At 37.1% G+C, this 18,931-nt stretch overlaps 1 protein-coding gene across 14 annotated transcripts in view; it reads left to right on the top strand.

The window, feature by feature from the left end:
• TENM3 (teneurin transmembrane protein 3) overlaps nt 1-18,931 on the top strand; it is a 1,293,822-nt gene that overhangs the window by 939,325 nt on the left and 335,566 nt on the right. For 13 of the 14 annotated variants that reach the window (XM_063156143.1, XM_063156142.1, XM_063156155.1 and 10 more), the window contains one exon: nt 2,378-2,626. The exons of the other annotated variant lie outside the window; for it this stretch is intronic. The gene's annotated coding sequence lies outside the window, so the exon portion shown is untranslated. The remainder of the gene's footprint in view (nt 1-2,377; nt 2,627-18,931) is intronic. 14 annotated transcript variants of the gene reach the window in all.

The raw sequence follows: 18,931 nt of genomic DNA, 5'->3' as shown, positions 1-18,931 counted from the left end.
TCTGGTTAAAGATACCCATTTTATGTTCTTCTCTTGGGACATTCCCTTTTCCTTATGTATTATAAGGGTGACAGAGGCATGTGGCTTCGCTGCTTAGGGAAAGAGCCTGTTTTAAAATTTGCAGAGGGAATTTGAATTGGCATAGTCCAGAAGTTTTGGTTTGTCATTGGGGTGTTGGGTTTTTTGGTTTGTGGTTTTTTGTTGCATTTTTGTTTTTTCATTTCCTCCCTTGCCTTTCCCCCCCACACTTACTTATCTCTTTGTGCCTGTGTCTAATTGAAAAATATCATTTACTGAAGTCTTCCATTTCTGTGACTCACTAAATTTCCTTATTTGTGCCATATACTATATGGCATAATTACAGAATTGATCCAGGAAAAAAAAAAAGAAAATGCCTTTGCTTTTGGAGACTTCCTTTGAATTTTCAGTCACTGATGTAAAGGTTGGCAATAATGGTCAAGTTGAATAGACTTAGAGGATACCTCTAAGAAATGAAACCTCTACTAGACTGAAAACCACCTTAAAATCACTATCTTATTTTCTGCTGTTTATGTATACATTTTATGATAGCATTAATTTTAAAATTTCATAAATCTCATATAGAATACATTTAGATATCAAAATCAAATACAATAGACATACAAAGTTTAGGAAGTGAGAAAATGAGAGAGTCATGCTGGCAGATACAATCTTGCTACTGTTTTCCTGTGGTATGAGCCATGGACTCTAGCAAACATGTAATGAAGATTGCATCAAAATACATGAAACTTACATAAATACATAAACTGAGAAACACTCTTTATTAATATTTACCTTTAAATGGAAAATCTCACTTGCCATTATACACGTTTTATTCCATAATTTTTAATGGTAACCTTGCCGCATGGATAATGTAGTTTTTAAATGTGGGTTTTGGACTCTTAATTCCTCTCCATTGCAGGACAGTCTGCCATACAAACTGCAGAAATATTTAGCAAACACCTGAAAAAGGATGTTTGGAAAAGTTTAGATTCAGGAGACAGATGTGTTTGAGCGAGCTGGTTGAGTCTGCTCCTTGTTTCAGTAATTTGCATGACCTCTGTTACTTGCAGGGCTCCAAAACTGGATTGGCAGCACCATGTGCCAGATTGAGTGGCTACTGCCTCAAAGAAAAACCTGGTTGTGCAGGTGTTCCTACATTTCCTCAAATGTACCATTCATTTCAGTCTCTTTCGATGGTTTTTGTGTGTGTTAGGGATGTCATGTTTGTGGTGTCAGCAACCCAAGATGCAAAGAAGGTCGCTCTTTCCAGTGCTGCAGACTTCATACTTGTGTTTTAAAAAGCATCATCTCTCTCCTGTCCCTGCAGCTGTGTTATTGCACTGTTAATTGATTTGGGATCCTGGACTGTATCTTTAAGGTGTACTGGTAGTGTTTGTGGAATATGACAGAATTTTAGTGACCGAGGCATGAAAGAAAATCAAGGTTTCTGACAGGTTATATGGAAATTAGCTCTGAAATAGCTGATCTGAAGAAAGAAAAGATATTTCTGTAGCTTGAGAGACTTATCCATGCAGAGTTTCAAAGTCAATCTTAGCCCAGTGGATCTATCTTTAAAAAGTTGCCATTTTAATTGACTGTGACGCCTGGTAGGCCACCAGTGCCCCAGTTATTCCCCTGGTGTGCTGTTCCACTTGGTTCTGTCACTGCAGGAGCAGATTCCAGCCCTCAAGCTGGCAGAGGATCACCTTCAGGAACAAATGGGAGTCATGTAGAGCTGAAGTAGTGGCTTCTGTGTCACTTACACTATTACCTTTGATTCTGACATTTACCTGGTGGGAAAAAGAATATGCTTAAGTAGGGCCATAAAATATTTGGTTTTCTGCCATAAATTAAAAGTAGTTAATAGGGAATGAGTGTCTTAGCTCTAGCCAACTGAACCTCTTGTTGCTATTGGTCTGATGGTGTAATAACTCTGGCAAGTTCTGTGAGCTGGTAAAAATAGTGAATGTCCCTTTACGTGAAGACTTCTCAGTTTATTGAGAAATTTCTAGGAACAAGATTAAGTTCCATTGTTTAAACATATTTTAGTAGTACATATCACTGGAAAAACTTTCAGTATGATTTTTTAGTCTCTCTGCAAAGTTTCTTACTAATGTGTTTGCTTTCTAATGGATAGTTTTGGTTGGAAATCTGTGGGGGGAAAAAGCACTATTACTCTGACTTAAGCATTTTAGAAAAGCTATTTCTACCTTTAAAAGAGGTAATTTGAGAAAACTGTAACTTTTCTAGTGCACTTTCTCATGGAAATATATTTAAAGATAAGTATCAAGAGTAACTAGAATATGATGCAGAAAGAAATAATCTGAAAACTGAGAATTCTGTTCTTTCTTGGCAGCATCTAAGCCAGTCTGACCAAGAACGAGACTTCTCTGACCATCTAAGCCAGTCTGACCAAGAGCAAGACTACTCCCATAGCCATTGCTGTTAAACTGTTCAGGCCCTTGCCAGCTGGATCATTGACTGACCCTTCTCTTCATGTGATTTCTTCTGGCATCAAACACAGCAGTGCCATGCTGAGCATTTCCCAAATGCAGGAGGACTGAACAAGAGACAGACTTATCTTAGATTGATGACTAGATTGATGGTAAGCAGCACAGAAGCTTCAAGCCTCATGCTAGCATAAAATCATTTGACAGAAATATTTGCTTATAAATTGAAAGAGTAGGTAATAATAGTGGTTTTTTATGATTACATTACATGATATTTTGCGATTACATAGACTAATAGCTAGCAGATGGCAGAGTATACATTTTACTTGTTTACCAAGTTGATGGATGGCAGTGATTGAAAAACATTTTTTCCTTGTTGCATTACTCTAAAAGCTTGTAGTGGACAGGCAATTTACAATATGAGTCAACAATGATTTGTATCTGCTCTGGATTTTGGGGGGCATCAGTTATTCTCTTTATTTTATTTGACTTCTCTCAATGATATTTTCTTCTTAGAGGAAGGGGATAAAAATGAAATCTACTTTGAAAGCCAGGGTTTTAAAGGGATGCATGTGTGCTTACAGTCTTCATATACAAATAGTGTCTATTTGTATAAAGAGACTGGTGGGAGGTTTTCTCCACTGTTCTATTTCAATGTTTATCATATTACTTGGACATTTTGATGTAGAGAGATATGCTCTGTCTTTTGTTTAGGCACCTCAGCACAAATCTACATTGCTATATTGCATGCTACCAAGAAAGTTAAAACAGTCCAGTCACAATAATAATTGCAGTGGTTTTCATCCCTTCTTTTTAATTGGTGTTGACTTACTCATATTATCTATGTGTGTGTTTTAGATGTATCTCCTCTTCAAGTGTTGTTTGTTTGGTTTTCTTTCTTAGGTGCAATAACTTGGGAATACTCCACAGCAGTTGTTTCATGAGCAGTAGACCTAAAACCTGACTTTCTTTCTAGGTTCATTGCCTATGTATTTTAGTCCCCACTGTTAGGTGCTCTGGCTCCCTGCCATGCTCCTCAAATGTACCCTTCATTTTAGTTTCTTTCAATGGTTTTTTTGTGTGTTAGGGATGTCATGCTTGTGGTCTCAACAAATAGAACATGAATTTTGATTAGTAGTAGAGTGACTTTTCTTCAAGGGAAGAGGGGCAAAGCTGTGGTTGTCTTTCTTCAAGAATCACTGTTGGCTCCTATTGTTTCTGTTAGGTTTCTGTCTTCTGTGAAATTCATATCTGAGACATCTAGTATCTTGCAAAATTTGGATAGAACTTGGACAGCATGGTTCAAATTTTATGACTTTGTGATTAGTCATCTCATAATAGCATTTTTTCTGGAAAAATCAAGCTAAAACACTTAGATGGAGCCAGAATGTCATATCTGCTTAAAGAATCCAATAAGACCATGGATTTTTTCCCCTTGGTAAAAGAGGAAGGGAAATCATTGCAAGAATTACTGTGACTGGACAGGATAAAACATAACTTTAGATACTATTTTCAAATAGCAATACTTTTGCCTTTCAGCCAGAGGACACTTCATAACATATATGCCTATTTGTAACAGAACTATTGAATCTGTTTAAAACTGTCCCTTGAATTTCTTTTATGAATTTACACACATGATAAGACCTGAAAATACACTCTATATGTTCAGTTTTATATCAATCATGGATAGATCCATCAAGCCTCTGTAATTCTGCCTTACAACTACTGTCTCTCAAAGAGTTTTCATTATTCCAAACTGCTAGTGGCCTTTCAGCAGGAGGAAGCCCACAATATTGTCTTATCTTGTGTGATGTGGGGGAAAAAATATATTCAGATAATTGCTGGTTTAGTGAGCTTGTTTGTCATAGGCCCTATTCCCAAGGTACACTTTTTTCCTGGGCAGTAATTGATCCATTTTTTATTTCCTTCATCTTCTGCTTTTCCCCACTGCATTCAGATTTTTGTGGCAAATATGTATGTATATATATGTCAACAATTACTGCCTTGTTCAGCTTCCCTGCCCTTGACTGAATTTTTATTTTGCATTCTCCACAAAGTCCAAGTTTCAGACCGGTATGATAATGTGACATTTTCCAGCTTGTATCAGTAAAGATGAAAGCCTTTGGTAGTGATGCCTAACTCTGGTTGCAAAGAGGAGAATGAGAAATAAACAGTAGAAATCTAGCTACTGAGGCTCCAAATTGATTTTTGTATGGACACCTGACTTATGTACAGAATCTCACTGGTAAATGCTTGAGGTCACCAGGACAGGAGAAGAGCAGGAGTAGACAAGAAAGAGCAATGCTTGTCTGTCCTCGTACATTTGTATTGTGCTCTTGCTGGGAGAAGATGAGTGCTTCAGCAAAAAGTGACTGTAGAAACTGAAGTGAACTGAAAAGTGACTAAAGAAACTGCAGCAGAAAGAGTTTCCAGGTCTGGATTCACTGTTTAGTGCTTGCTGGGTTCAGATGAAGCCAGGTTATGGGGTGAGCATCGCGGTTTCATGAATGCTGTCAGAGTCCCTACACCTGCCTGCCTGAGTGTTAGAGGGGATGAATGCAGATGCAGGCAAGGGAATGGACCCACCTTAAAATTTACTTTATGAATGTAAATATTTAACTTAGGTGAGCCTTGGTAACAGGGAGACCCCAGACTTTGGGATGGGACAAGGAGCTGGGCACAGACCTGGCTAGGAGTAGCAGAGGATAGGGTTGCTGCCCTTGTGCAAAGTTTCATGAAAACTAATCTTTATCCTGTTGTGGAAATACACATCCACCTTTCTGGTTTAGAAGATGACAGTGATTGACATGCAAGTCCTGTTATTGTGCAGATCCCAGAGTTTTGTTAGGATTATAGATGATAAAGTAAGGGATGGGTCCTAATTAAACAATAGATAGAATGTACAGTTTACTTCAGTTGTCTTTGCTCAGACTTTTACTTGCAGCATTGATTCTTACTTATGCATGTAGTCTGCAGACTCTTCTAGCAATGTGATATTTCCATTAACCATCATCAATATTTGCAAACAGGAGATTCATTCACATTGGGTAACAAATAACTTGTTCTTCAGAACTGTCTCAAAGAATATGTTGCAGCTTTTTTATCAATTAATCTGATTTGTAAGATGATGTAAATATTGATCAAATTTCAAAACTGAACCTCTGTATTTGGGGAATGTAGTAAAAGTTAACCACAGACTGTCATAACTGATGTGCTACATATTTAGTTTCTGAAGTGTGAAGGCTTCTAAGAAGGCTATGAACTTTTACCTGGTGATTTTCCAGAGCCATCAGGAGGTGGTCTTCAAAAAGCCTTAAGAGCCAAGGGAAGCTCTTAGAGGGGAGCAAAGTGTTGTTGTCTGCTCAAAGCTTAAGCTGCTGTGCAGGCTTACTCCCAGATTTGCAAGCGTTGGTTCGAGTACCTGCATCTGCTGATTTGTGTGCTGCTACCGTGTCTGTGCCCAAGGAAGGTGGTTCAAGAGTGTCTCAGAACAAAAAGATTCAGGTTTTCTGATACAAACTGCCATTCATGATTTAGCAATAGATTTTGCCTCTGTATGTTTCATAGTAGTTATTTTCACCTCTTAACAGTTTACTGAGTGATAAAATTTGTTCCTTTTTTCCTAATTTCTGATTTTGCTTTGGTTTTTAGAGAAGACAACCTATTTTATTACTGCCTCTATGCCAAGGAGCATGCTTTACCTTCTAACCAAAACCAAAACTGAAGGTATTTTAAATGGTGCACTACTCCATCTTTGTTTTCATACATCACTGTATCAGTCTCCTCTAGCTGATTTAGGATGATTGCTCTTCAGATTTGTAAATCACTGCTTCATAAGCCACAACAGTTTTGGGGAGGTCATGGAATTGGTGGGGTTTATTCTGTTGTGATTTTAAAAACGCAAAAACCTGTTGTATCTCTTTAGCAATTAAAAAAAATATTTACTGCCTGGCATATGGCAGTGTTTAAGCACCTGATTCAATTTAGAAGAAATAATTTACAAATAGCTTAGTGTTATGAAGTTTGGAATAGAAACTACTCACATATTGTTGCTTAGTCAAAAAACACTAGGTTCAATAGCAATGCTAACACAAGGCTTTGAGATGGTATTTATGAAGGGTTGAGGGAAAACAAAAAACAATATGAGAGAAGAAGTAGTTCATATCTCCAGGAGACGTATTTTCAGTAACAAAAAAACTTTGTTCTTTCAAACATTGTTTTTGTAGTCACTTTTCAAAATCAGGCTATTTGTGGTAGATTTTAATGGAATTGGCATATTGCATGCAGAAAATAAGAGTATATTTGTAGCAGTGTAGGTAAATTAAATTATTCCAGTAAATCACTTTAAATTGTACAAATAACACTCAGCCCTGCACTTAAAAAAAAGTGATTAGAAGATTCTACTGTTGTAGATCTCCAAGAGTGACTAGAAAGAATGAAGGAAAAAATTATTTTTGTTTCCCCTCTGTTTGTGTCATCTGTGGACACCAGTCCCCTCTCCCCTTGCCAAATGACACTGATTTGTTTGCATGTTTTGATTAGGAACCCAGGCGTGATATGGCTCATATTCTAGATACTATTGTTTGTCAGATAGGAGCAGACATCTTGCTCAAGGTCACAAGAAGAAAAATCTGTTTCATGATGCTGAATATAAAATTTTTTCTCTCCATTTAGTTCCCTCTTTACCCTGTAAAAAGCTTGTTTGGAAAATTGAGTATTATCCATTTGTACTATCAGTTTTCTGTGAGAAAAAATTCTTATAGTTAAAAGTAGGATATTGATCTGTATAACATCCCTATACATAAAACATTCACTGACATATCTTCTCTATTTCCAGTCTATCCCTTACAGGGAAGATCACACTTCTTCCCTTTATTTAAGAATAAATAATAATTTTAAAAAGCACTCTTTCCCTGCATACACACTCTCACAAATGATTGACTGTATTTGTTTAGATCGCTTGCACTGTCTTGGGGAAGCTAGAGGGAAAATTGGAAATGCATCTACTGTATCTCTTGTGTAAATTAGTTTTTTGATCGTTTTGATAGAAGATAATTGCTTAAACATGACAGTTAATTTGTGTTGTGTTCCAGTGTAGAAGCTTCAGAGAAAGTGTGTTACAGCATGTACAGCTGACTTTACTTTCAATTTTCTTGACTTCATACCAGAGGCATTTTTATGTCTGCTAGAAGTACAGTACGTATTTTTTGCAGTATGCTAATACAGCAATCTGTGCAAGGAATAGAATCTTGCTTTTAATCTTACTTTAGAAGTTACTGGCAATGACCATGTCTTTGCTATAAAAATTACAAAATTGGGAAAATGTAATAGTTAATGCCTGACCCTCAGGGTCTTGTAATCGAGCTGAAATCAGTTTTTCCAAGCAATGAAAAATATACTTAAATCTATTTTTTATCAATAGTTTATAGGAAGGTTAAGTTAAAAGGCTTATTTTTAGCACCTTTATATTAAATATATTTATTTGTTATAGTACACGGATAATTTAAAAAAAATTTGCTTCATAATAAAGCCTCTAGTATTCTAATCTGGGGTTATAAACAGGCATTGGCTTTCAATGAAACAGTGAGTGAATAATCATACTGATAATTCTGGCTATAAAAGAAGAAATCCAGGTGTTCACTATTAGTCTGTCCAAATCAGTTCTCAAATCCTGGTGTCTGACATAAATGGAAGTGAAGCAATTGAATTGTAACATAATGCTGTGTCATTACACCTCAGTCTCAAATTGTGCTGTTACTCAAAGTCGTTTGGAGAAACTTGGAAACCTCTGTGGAATTGATGCTGTTATTAATGAGAAAATAACGAATCACTGTGTGTTTGATCACACTACGGTGTTGCAGAAGAAGTGGAACAGGAAATATGAAAGTGTCTGAAGGAAATAATAAAAGGAGCTTCTGTGGTATTGGTTTGTTGTAGAGGCTCTGTGTCCCTGCCTTGCTGTATCTTGCTAGACAAGGAATGCTAGTGGCATTTCATAACAGCGAAAGTCTGAGAGGATGAGAACATGCTGATGACCAGACACTGACTTACAAGGAACACTTCCACTGCTGCTTTGTTATGAGAAACATAGCCAGCCCTAATTTTTCTTAAGGCCTGAAGCAATTGCATGAAGAACAAGTGTAAGGAGAAGTGTTAGGCTTGAGAAAGCACTGATAATTTATGCCTCTTGTATAATGTTTGTCAGTTTGGGTTTCCGATTTACACAGTGGCTGTGATGGGGCAGGCTCTGCTGCCTAACCCAGCTTGGGCTCCTGGCTGCTCGGGGCTCGTGGTACCTCCTGGTCCTGGGGTAACCTGGTGGCTCCTCTTCTCTCCCCAGCCCACAGTGAGCATGCAGTCAGCAGGACACAGGGAGGAAGGGCAGAGCACTTCAGCATTTGGAGAATAAGCACTGCTTACCCTTGCTGTGATATCTTCAAATTGCTGCACTTGTGAACAAAAGCCTCAGTTGTGGATATAATGGTATTTTATATTATCATAAAAAGTGGGTTTAATGGTGATTTGTTTGCTGCTGTGGCTGAGTTAGTGAAGCAGCACCTCTGCTTCTTTTCCTGAAGAAATTTATTGTCAGGTAGGTTTTGGTTCCTGGCCTGAATACTCTGTGCAAATATCAGAGTGGTGCTGTCTATTAAAATACATCATTATTCCTCTTGGTACCGTAGCATGATAAATATGAAGTAAAAGATTTTAAAGGTACTCATATATCTTCCCAAGAGACAGATTTTTGCAAATCTGTCTCCATTTACTCTCATTAGTATTAAATCAGTACAATTGATAACAAATGTCAAACTGTAATGTTTCTGGTGAAGCAGACCATCTGCCTGTTTTGTAATATGAACATTTATGCTTACAAGCAGTATACTTCAACAACTGTGCTGGAAATGCCAGGTAGTAATGTCTGTTACTTGAGGTTTCTGAATGCATTATGTATATTGGAACCATAATTAGCTCCATGCATTCTGGCAAATGTAGTTATTAAAGTGGATTTCTTTCTGTGGATTGCTTACCTCCCCTGAAAGTACCGTCCTCCTCTAAGCCTGTTTTATTTCTCTGTGATTGATTGTTTCTTACTAATGTATTTACTTCTCAAGCTAGTTTTCTCTCTTTGAATAACTGGAATTTTTGAAGGCTGACTACCAGCTAAAGTAGTGTTGTGATATTCAAACAGAATTATCTTGCCATCAAGTTACCACTTTGTTTTGATGGAAAGTTTTTGATTAAAAACAAACAGTAAATCAACTAAAAATAAAAATATCTGTGAAATTCCTTGATTAAAGCTTTCAGGACTGAAGAATAACTTACTTTTCTTCTGCAGGGAGCAATGGAAAGGGAAAGATGACATATTTCAGATGACTGTTGAGTTGTCCTTCCCATGTGGATGGAGGTGCTTTTATTGCATGGGTGGGTGATAATGGGCTTCAGTCTCTTTGGTCTCCCATGAATCTGATTTCTTTGTCAGCAGCTGAGTCCATGTTTGTAGTCTGACATGAGCAGCTCTTGGTTGACACGGCCGCTCTGTATCTGTGCGCTGTGGGAGTGCAGTGAAGCCACCACGTTAAGGAGGGCTGGGCTGAGAACGTTCCTGTGCACTTTGGGTCCTGCAGCACGGATGGCACAGTGCAACCACAGAAGCTGCTGTGGAGGAAGCAGGAAGGGCTTTAGCACCAGGCCATTGTGGTGCTAAGCTGCCCAGAAAATAGGGAATGCCCATCTGGACAGTACATTTAATTAGTAGCATGGCTTCAGGAAAATCGCTGGCAGAGATTAAAAGATTGGGAGAGGGATATCTCTGCTGTTCCAGTTTTTTACTCAAGCCTTTCTCATTGAAGAAAAGAGTCTTTGATGTCTTTGACTGTGGAACCTATTGAGATTCTGGTACAAAATAGAGAGATTGGGAGTTTTTTTGAGATAAGCATTACTTTTTCTGGAAGGAAACTGGAGAATTGTGGTATATTAATAGCAAAGCTCTATATGTTATGCAGGCATTTTTTTCAGCCAGAAACACTGTAAATAAAATCAGTGAAAAGATGTAAGATGCATTCTTTATTCTGTTTTACAGTAACCTTTTCAATTTGAATATGAAACAGTTGCTAACATTATGCACTTATAACAGATAGAGAAGATTTGCTGATTTATTGTGTGATACATAAACTGATCCCTGTACTTACTAAATTTCTTTCTCCATTGTAGTTTAAGAATGAAAGATGAGTTATTATTTTGTTTTTCAATATCTGATGACTGGAAATAATATTTGATTAAAAAAAACTTGGGTTTTATTTGTTGTTGTGCTGCTGGTTTTCAAACACTGGCAAAGCTACTTTCCTACTTGTGGCATATGATGCAATCTGTGTTTCTAACAAACTTTCCCTGTTTTGCTGGTTTATTCAGTGTTTTCAGAGCAATATGTTACATTCCCAGCTTTCATGTTTGGCTTGGAAACCTGCACTGTTTAAAACTTGAAAATAAGCAATATTCATTCATTCATCTTGGTTTTTTAATATAGTACTGGGAGATTATTCTTAGAGTGTTATGTCTTAGCAACTACACACATAATATGTAGGTACATATAAAGTGTATATTTTTGAACATTTATTTATGTTAGGTTTTTGCATAAGTACTTAGCACGTATTTGCCATTACCAGTTGAGGCAGGGATAAAAATTCATCTTACAAAATACAAATATCTATGTTCTGTAACATATTTGTATTTCTGATTTGTCCACTGAGTCTTGGTCTGGCAATACAGCAGAGATGTCTTGTGTACTGAACATTAACAATTTTAAAATGCTTCAAAGCATCAAGATTTTTAAGCAGAGGAGTTCAGACGGTGAGAAAAATCAATTGAACAAAAACTTTGCTTGAGATTACTGTAGTATTTGATGCCATTATTCTAAGCAGAAGCTTGGGTAATGTGTAAATAGAGTTACAATCCTACAATAAAATCAGAGGCTGCATATTCTGCCAAGGCTCTTAGTTAAGTGAGTATTCTGCAGAATCTGTCACTTCATGTTGAGGAATGTAAGAGGCAGCAGCCATGCAAAATTGCAGCAGGTTTTAAAGCTATAGAACTTCTTCAAAGGAATTAAAATGTTTTAAGTCTCAGTGTATCATACACATATCCTTATAGAACACTTAAATGGAGTAATATTAGGATGATATGTATTTATGTGCTCTGTGCATATGATGCATCATTGTGATTTAAAACCTTTAAATCATTTATTTTTTAATCTACTTAGTTTTGGCTTTTTGGTTTTTTTTAATTGTTTCAGTTCTCCTGATCTCAGTAATAAAAGGCAGCTTCTAGTATTCTGTTTTGATGTGGATTTTTTTGGAAGGCAAAGTTTTGGCAAAAATATGCAGGAATTTCCAGCTTTACAGGCGTGCTTCTTTAGATGGCCTCTGCTTAATTCATGTGAGAACTGCAAGACTGGAGAGAGCTCTCCCATTTTCACCTCTAACCTGTGTGTAGGACATACCAAACAAACATAGGCCATGAAGGGATGTCACATGTGTCTGTTTTCCAGGCAGTAAAAAGCAACTCCTAATAGTCAACCAATATCTGCGTAGTAAAAAAACCAAAACAAAACCCCCAAAATTGTTTTTACCAAAATGTGCTGTTAGTTAAGGCTTCTTTCTTAACAAAACAAGTACTATTTTCTTACTGTTTTAAATAGATTTGAGCAAGTTGGTAGTCATTCCATTTTCTCATAAACTGGTTTTTACTTTTATGTCATTGTATTGTGTAAAATAAATAACTGTTATGTGTTTCCTGTGATGACAACTTAGTTGCTTCAGATATTATGCATATTCTATCAAATCTTTAGTTTCAGAGAAGCTGAAGGAGATGATCTAGACACTGTTCAGGCTCTGAGCAGAACCCTAGGCACAGACTGAGTTGCTAGTTAGTCAGATGCTTAGAGACTTTTCTAGTTTGTTCCTGAAATGTGCAGCACCATTTGTAGCTGATATGTAGCTGACAAGTGATATTCTTGCCTTACAATTTTTATCTAGTTAGGTAATTCAAATAAATGGGTAAATGTACCCAGTATCTGGAGTGAGCTTTGTGCCTGCTGCTCTGCTTTCTAAGAGTTGGCTTAGATTGCTCAGTTAATAAAAGTTTTAGATGTCATGTCTCTAGAAGGCCCAATATAAAATTCCTCCAGCTAAGAAACATTTTTATCATTAATTGTTTCATAGTAAAAAGAGAAGTCAGTGTTAGACTTAACTCATAGTCTTTTCCATAACAGTGGTTAAGAAATTACATTTGAGATTGACCTAACTCAGGATAATGATGACTGCTCTGAGAAACAATGTGCAGTCTCTGTGCAGGTATTATTTCTTTCATTTTCTCCTCCTTATATAACCACTGTATTTCTACAAGTCTCTCATCCAATTGCCTGCCCTATCCTTTTATTGTTGACATTTTTCTACACATCTCTTAAAAAAATAAAAAGTGTGTATTTGTTCATTTCTTACGTGACAAGACCCTTGCTCTCTCGAGTCCTTCTCACAAGGGTCACTTTTTGGCCATTTGCTCTTACTTATACACAGGATCTAAATTATGCTGCTGAGTGACAATTCTGTGCTTGTGATTTTCAGCTGTACATATTCCTTGACACCTTTAATGACTCTTCTCTGTTCTCTTTGCCTGCTGGTTCTGACTTTCCCTCTAAATACTTCGCATGAATGTGTTTCTCCTGGGGACAAATCAACTGTTCTTCTTGTATAGTTGCTATTTAGACTTTCCATGAATAACCTTGGTATGTGTTTGATCCTGAACTTCTCAACTGATACTTTTCCTCTACCTGGAAATGTCATTTACTATATATAACGTTGGCATTTTTTTAGTACCCTGTGGTCTGAACTTCCTGTCTTGACAGTTTCATTTCTCTCCATCCCTTCTTTGTCTCTGTATTTGCAGTGTATGAAAGAAGCATTCATTCTTTTTCTGACTGTTCTATAACTTGGCTGCCTTCCAATTAATTTTGGGGATCAATATGAAACCATTCTCTCTTACTCATAATCTGAATATGCTGTCTCGTATATTTTACTTTCAGTGTTTTCATTTTAGCACAACATGAGTCAGTGAATGAGTTACATGAGTCAAATGAATTTTAATTTGGAGCTCTTGTGTCATACATATTGCTTTAAAATATTTTAAGGCTGTTTTCTTGTAGCTTCTCTATCTTATTTAGGTGAATTATTTTCAAATGAAGTTTTAAGTTGTTTGTGGTTCTCATTTGTTAGATTTTAAAGTGAGAGTACATTTTTTGTGATTCATATATGGCATCTCCTGCAGTCCTTTAGTGTTTGGATCTTGCAGCAGGGTGGGAGCTGCCAGTTTGCACCATGGGCAAGGGCCATGAGACGAGGGAGCGACTCCGAGCTGTGGTGCTGTACCCCGAGAGCAGCAACAGCTCTAGCTCTGGACTTGAGTCTTACCTATATTGACATTGAACCAGCTGTCACATCTGTAGAGCTGATAGAGTGTTCCTACCGTCAAATTCCAGCCAAAGAAAGTGTGGGGATTTTTTTAAAGTGTCGAGGGCTGAGGCATTTTGGAGATTGTTGAATACAGGCCAGTGGTTCATTAGCGTGTTGTTGCTAGCTACAGCTGCAGAACTTGGGAAGGGGTGATCAGTTATGCAAAGGTCAGAGCCTGTTTGGAGGCTTGTGTTTGTTTCAGTCAAAATGTTTTAGCTTCAAATGTGAACTAAGGAAAACCAGTTCCTTCCAAAATGGTGTTTACGTGTCATGACAAATTCACTTAGATGTCACTGACTGACCAGAGAGTAGCTCTGAAAGCTATTATGTTTTGAAGTTAGTTCTGTCTAAACCTTTAAAAAGTGTTAGCAAATTTTCAAGTACAAATGACAAATTTTATCCAGAAGCCTTTGAGAGACATTAAAGTCTCCTACTTTGTTTGAAAGTTGAAAATTTTGTTTTTTGTTGAAACAGTTTTCCACTTTAATGTTTTGCCTTTGTATACAGTAATATTTTATGCGTATGCAGAGATCTGGATGAGTTTTTTTCTGATGTAATTTAGTATCTCCTTAGTAGCCACAGCACAGGCAGGTAATTATGAAGAAAAGGTATTGTTGGGATTAGTCTTCTAATTTTCAAAATAAATGTTCTCCTTTTAAACAGAAAAGTAGTTCAAGCATCCTTAACACAGACCCTGCAAGGCTCTGACAGTAATTTCTTTATTATTTAGATATAAAGGCAAGAGTGATAAATTATCCTTAAGACCTGTCTTGGAATAGTTAGGAGTCAAAAATTTCTGTCATAATAACAGTATGAAATTGTGATATCTCTGTCAGCGTAGGCATACAGTTATTATTTTCATTAACCTTACCTGCATACTTACTTACTTTGAAATAACATTTTAGTTTTAATATATGACTAAGATTAAGTTCGTTTGTATTGTAATCTGGAAAATTGATTTATGTTGACTTTACATTTTGGTGTAAAGGGGAAAAAGCAATTAATTTTATTCTGTTTTCACTATTGGTCTAGAATGGGATATTCTACATGTGAATTCTGGCCTAGAAGGAGCAGACAGTGGTTAGCTGAACCTCCCTTATTCCTTCCTGGAAATTGGTATCTCTTGCTCAGTGACAGCCTTGTTTTGTTTTTGAGTTAGGGTTTTTTCTTCCCCTTTGCTGAATTTCTGGCTTGTTTGTGTTTTTTTCTCACCTTATTCTTCCTTCTTGCTGTCTCCCCAAGACAGTTGTTCTGGCAGTCGAGGTGCCCCATCGCACACATCCAGGTAGCCCCCTCTCACTGTGGGGTTTGGACTGGGGGATGCTCAGCTCCCCTGGCTGCTTGCATTGCTCCTCCCCAGTGTCTGCTCTGTCCTGGGGAGCACATCTCCCCTCCTCCTGGTTTGTGAGTGCCGTATTGCAGGTGGCAGGGTTGCAGACACCAAGCTTTGCTCCTTGCCAGCACTTTGTCATCAATAGGGTGAGCATCTTCTCAGCTCTGCAGAAGCTGCTGTTGTCCTTCACTTTGTGCTGCGCGTAGGAGAGCTGCTCCTACAGCCAGCAGCTGTGTGTGCTGTCTGTGTTCCCATCTGCTGGAAGATGCTGTCACAGACAGGGTCGCTGCAGGATCTTCAGCAGCTGTGCTCAGAACAGTGCTCTGCCTTTGGCGGGTGTGACTCGGAGCCTCCTGGCTAAAGACACCTCGGTGGTTTTCACATCCAAAAGTTAAAGGTGCTAAATGACTGTGACATGCTGGTGGTGGCTGCTGTGGCTGGCATCCACACCTGGGCATCTGGGATCTGCAAGAAAGCAAGAGGAATAACTTCCTCCAGTCTGGACAAAAGGATGTCAGTAATCTGAAGTGTTCTTTGCTGCCTTCTTGTGACCAGGATCAATGACTAACAAACACTTTGTGTTGATATTGATTACTAGATTTACAAAAAAAAAAAAAAATATTCCTGGAAGGCATAAAACTTTCAATAAAAAGAAAGAATCTTGGATGGTATTTGTATTTCATAGTTATGCTATTAGACATCCATAAGCAGTTTTTATTTTTCTTTTAAAAAGTCTTGTCAAGTCTTAATGCAGGAGACTCACACAGGCTCCTCAGCAATCATCATACAGAATATAAATATAGAAGTATTTCTAGTATGTAATATTTCTATTTATTAACAAACAACAGCAAAATACTTTTATTAAAGCAATCATTAAGCTTGGAGAAATTAAAAAAATAAATATGCAGTGTTTCTCACCTAGTCTGTCTAGGCATCCTTTGCCTAAAGGCTGTGGTAAAGCAAGTGTTTTGCTAGATTGTTCGTACAAAATAGAAAACTCTGAGTAAGTGTTGCTTCAGATGTGTGTTCTTCTGAATATTCATGAAATGAAGAAATTAGAACTGACACTTTTCATGCTGCTAAAATTCTACTTGGCCTCCCAAATCTAAGAATTAGTAATTTCAAAGGGACTGAATACATGTATTTCTCTTCAACCATAATCTTTTGTTTGTCCATTTCAGTGGCATTTCTCCTTGAAACATATTTAGGAGGTTCAAATGAGGTAGAGCAGACCTCTGTCCCTTGTTTATCTTGTACTGAATCTTTCCTTTAAGCCTAAAGATTTGGTTTTTAATCTCTGAGTTCAAGATGCACTTTGCAGAATATTGTTAAATAGATTGAATTCAAATGCAAATAGATTTCTGCAATTGCCTAATTTTTCCTTTTATTTTCTTTTAATGTGTGCAGTTTTTCTATTACTAGTAAAAATAGTACAATACTGGAAAAAATACTGGAGCTGGGGTAGATGTGGAGACAGAAAATACCTGAGTAAAACGATAACCTTGCTGCAAACAGACTTTTCACAACACAATTTTCTATCTTAGGAGTAGGAATTAATACAGTGAACTCATCAAAATATCTTAATTAGAGCTACAGGTATGATTTGCTCTTTCAAGCTAGGTATTGATAAGAATCCAGCATTTAGAAATTGAATTTTGTTTTTAATCTTACACCATTCTCAAAATTAAGATTGATTTGATCTGCCAGTATGTGACCTTTACAAATCACAACACTACTTTATCACTTGATCCTATTTCTGAGGAAAATCTACGCAGATAACACAGCTTCCATTTATTATTATCTCAAAATCAATACATTCCATGTAAAATTCTCTGCTTTACAGAAGTTGCTGTAAATAAAAATGTTTAATATGGAAGTGATTTCTTCAGAACAATATTTATGAACATAAGATTTGATAAATATGTAATATTTGAAGCAAAAAATTAGATTTGAAGAGTCATCTATTATGAAGAAGTTGCAAGCAGTAGATTTTACTTTGGAAGTGTGGAGATGGAAATATTTTTTTTCAGTGGATACCTATTTTTATTCTGTATGTCTCAAATAATGAGCAGTGCACAGCTGTAAACCAGCAACATTGCATGTTAGATAAATATGCATTTCAGGCTAAACAAAATACTTTCTGCAGGTGAATAATCTTCATTTACCTGTAGGTTTTTAAATTTTCTTCAGTTATATTCTAGTCTTCATTAATTTTCCTGACTTGATGCAGAAAAGCTAGTGGTTTGTGACTATTATGAATAATTTTAGATGAGTATCTCACCATGTTCTTTCTTTTATACATGCTGGTGTGTAAGGAACCAAACCATATAACTTGTCCACCACCAAAAGAGACCTTTCCCCGAGCTGTGCCATTTCCCTCACTCCCCACACCAGCTCTGGTATTCAGAATGGGCAAATTTTTCAGCTCTGTGACCCACTGTGAACCTGTGTGAGTTGAGGAGCTTGTAAAAAATATAATCTCCTTACCCGAAGGTCAAAGTTGTGAAGTTTTCCATTTTTCAACTGTTTTTTCCCAACCACCTGCTTGCTGCTTGCATATCTTGGAATTTTTCACAGCACAGAACCTCATTCTAAGTGAAGGTGTGAAACCAGGGTTTTCCCCCTCCTCATATACTGCTTCTGTGGACTCATGAAAGACAAACCCAGCAAAATCAGCTGGCTGATTTTCTCTCTCATCCTGATGTACAGCTGCTACATAAAGCACTGCAAATGTGTGGGAAAAGGGTAGAAGGGAACAGGGGTACCACATTTGGCAGTGGCCTTTGCAGTTAGAATTAAGAAATGCTGTAGATTGTGCTGCTGTAAAAGCATAAAAACAAAGGTACTGGTTAGGCCAAGCATTCAGCTAGTTTACTCCTCTGCTTCTTTCTGTACTCAAATGTGAAGAGGAATGAAAAAAAATTGCTATCTCTTTGGTTATAAGAGACAGTGAATAGTTACATCTTCAGTCTCAGGTTGATGTTTTTTAGCACAACTCTGTGGGACCTTTGTCCATAGAGAAAACATTTATTTGTACCCTATTTGGCTATCATCTGTCTGTTACTTTCTCTCAGAGAATATTTCTCCCATTACCCCACAGCAACTTAGATTTTTGGAGCCTACCTTTGAAAAAACTTTATCAAATGTCTCCTTTATCACATTCATTTTACTTCTGTAAAAAAGCATTCCAGGAATTTGAAAGACCTAGAAGAGAGAGAACTGTACAATTGTGTAAAATCAGAAGTTTGAATATTCTCCACTGCATCAGTGGAGTGTTAGATGTATTTCTTGTGTGTGTGTGGGTCAACAAATGGTACTTTTATCATTTCTTGGCAACTACTGCTACTTTTTAAAAATCTGAATTTGATCATTGTAATTCAAGGAGCTACAGAGCTACTTTGGAGTCTAAGATCTGAACATCTTGTCTCTAAGGCAGCTGTCTGACAGAAGTCTCCAGAACATAATTCTCAAATATTATCAATTTTTTGTGTCAACGGGGGAAAAAAAATCCTTCCATGGGATGAATTCTGATTTTCCCATTAGATGGGGAATGGTTGTGCTTTATTGTATTTACAGTCTTATGACTTCCTGATATTCTCAAATAGTTTTCAGTTTGGAAGGGT

Source organism: Melospiza melodia, chromosome 5 (genome assembly GCF_035770615.1).
Source record: "Melospiza melodia melodia isolate bMelMel2 chromosome 5, bMelMel2.pri, whole genome shotgun sequence".
In the NCBI taxonomy this organism is placed as follows: Eukaryota; Metazoa; Chordata; class Aves; order Passeriformes; family Passerellidae; genus Melospiza; species Melospiza melodia.
Note: the sequence above shows the minus strand (reverse complement) of the source record. Positions and strands in the feature narration are given on the sequence as shown.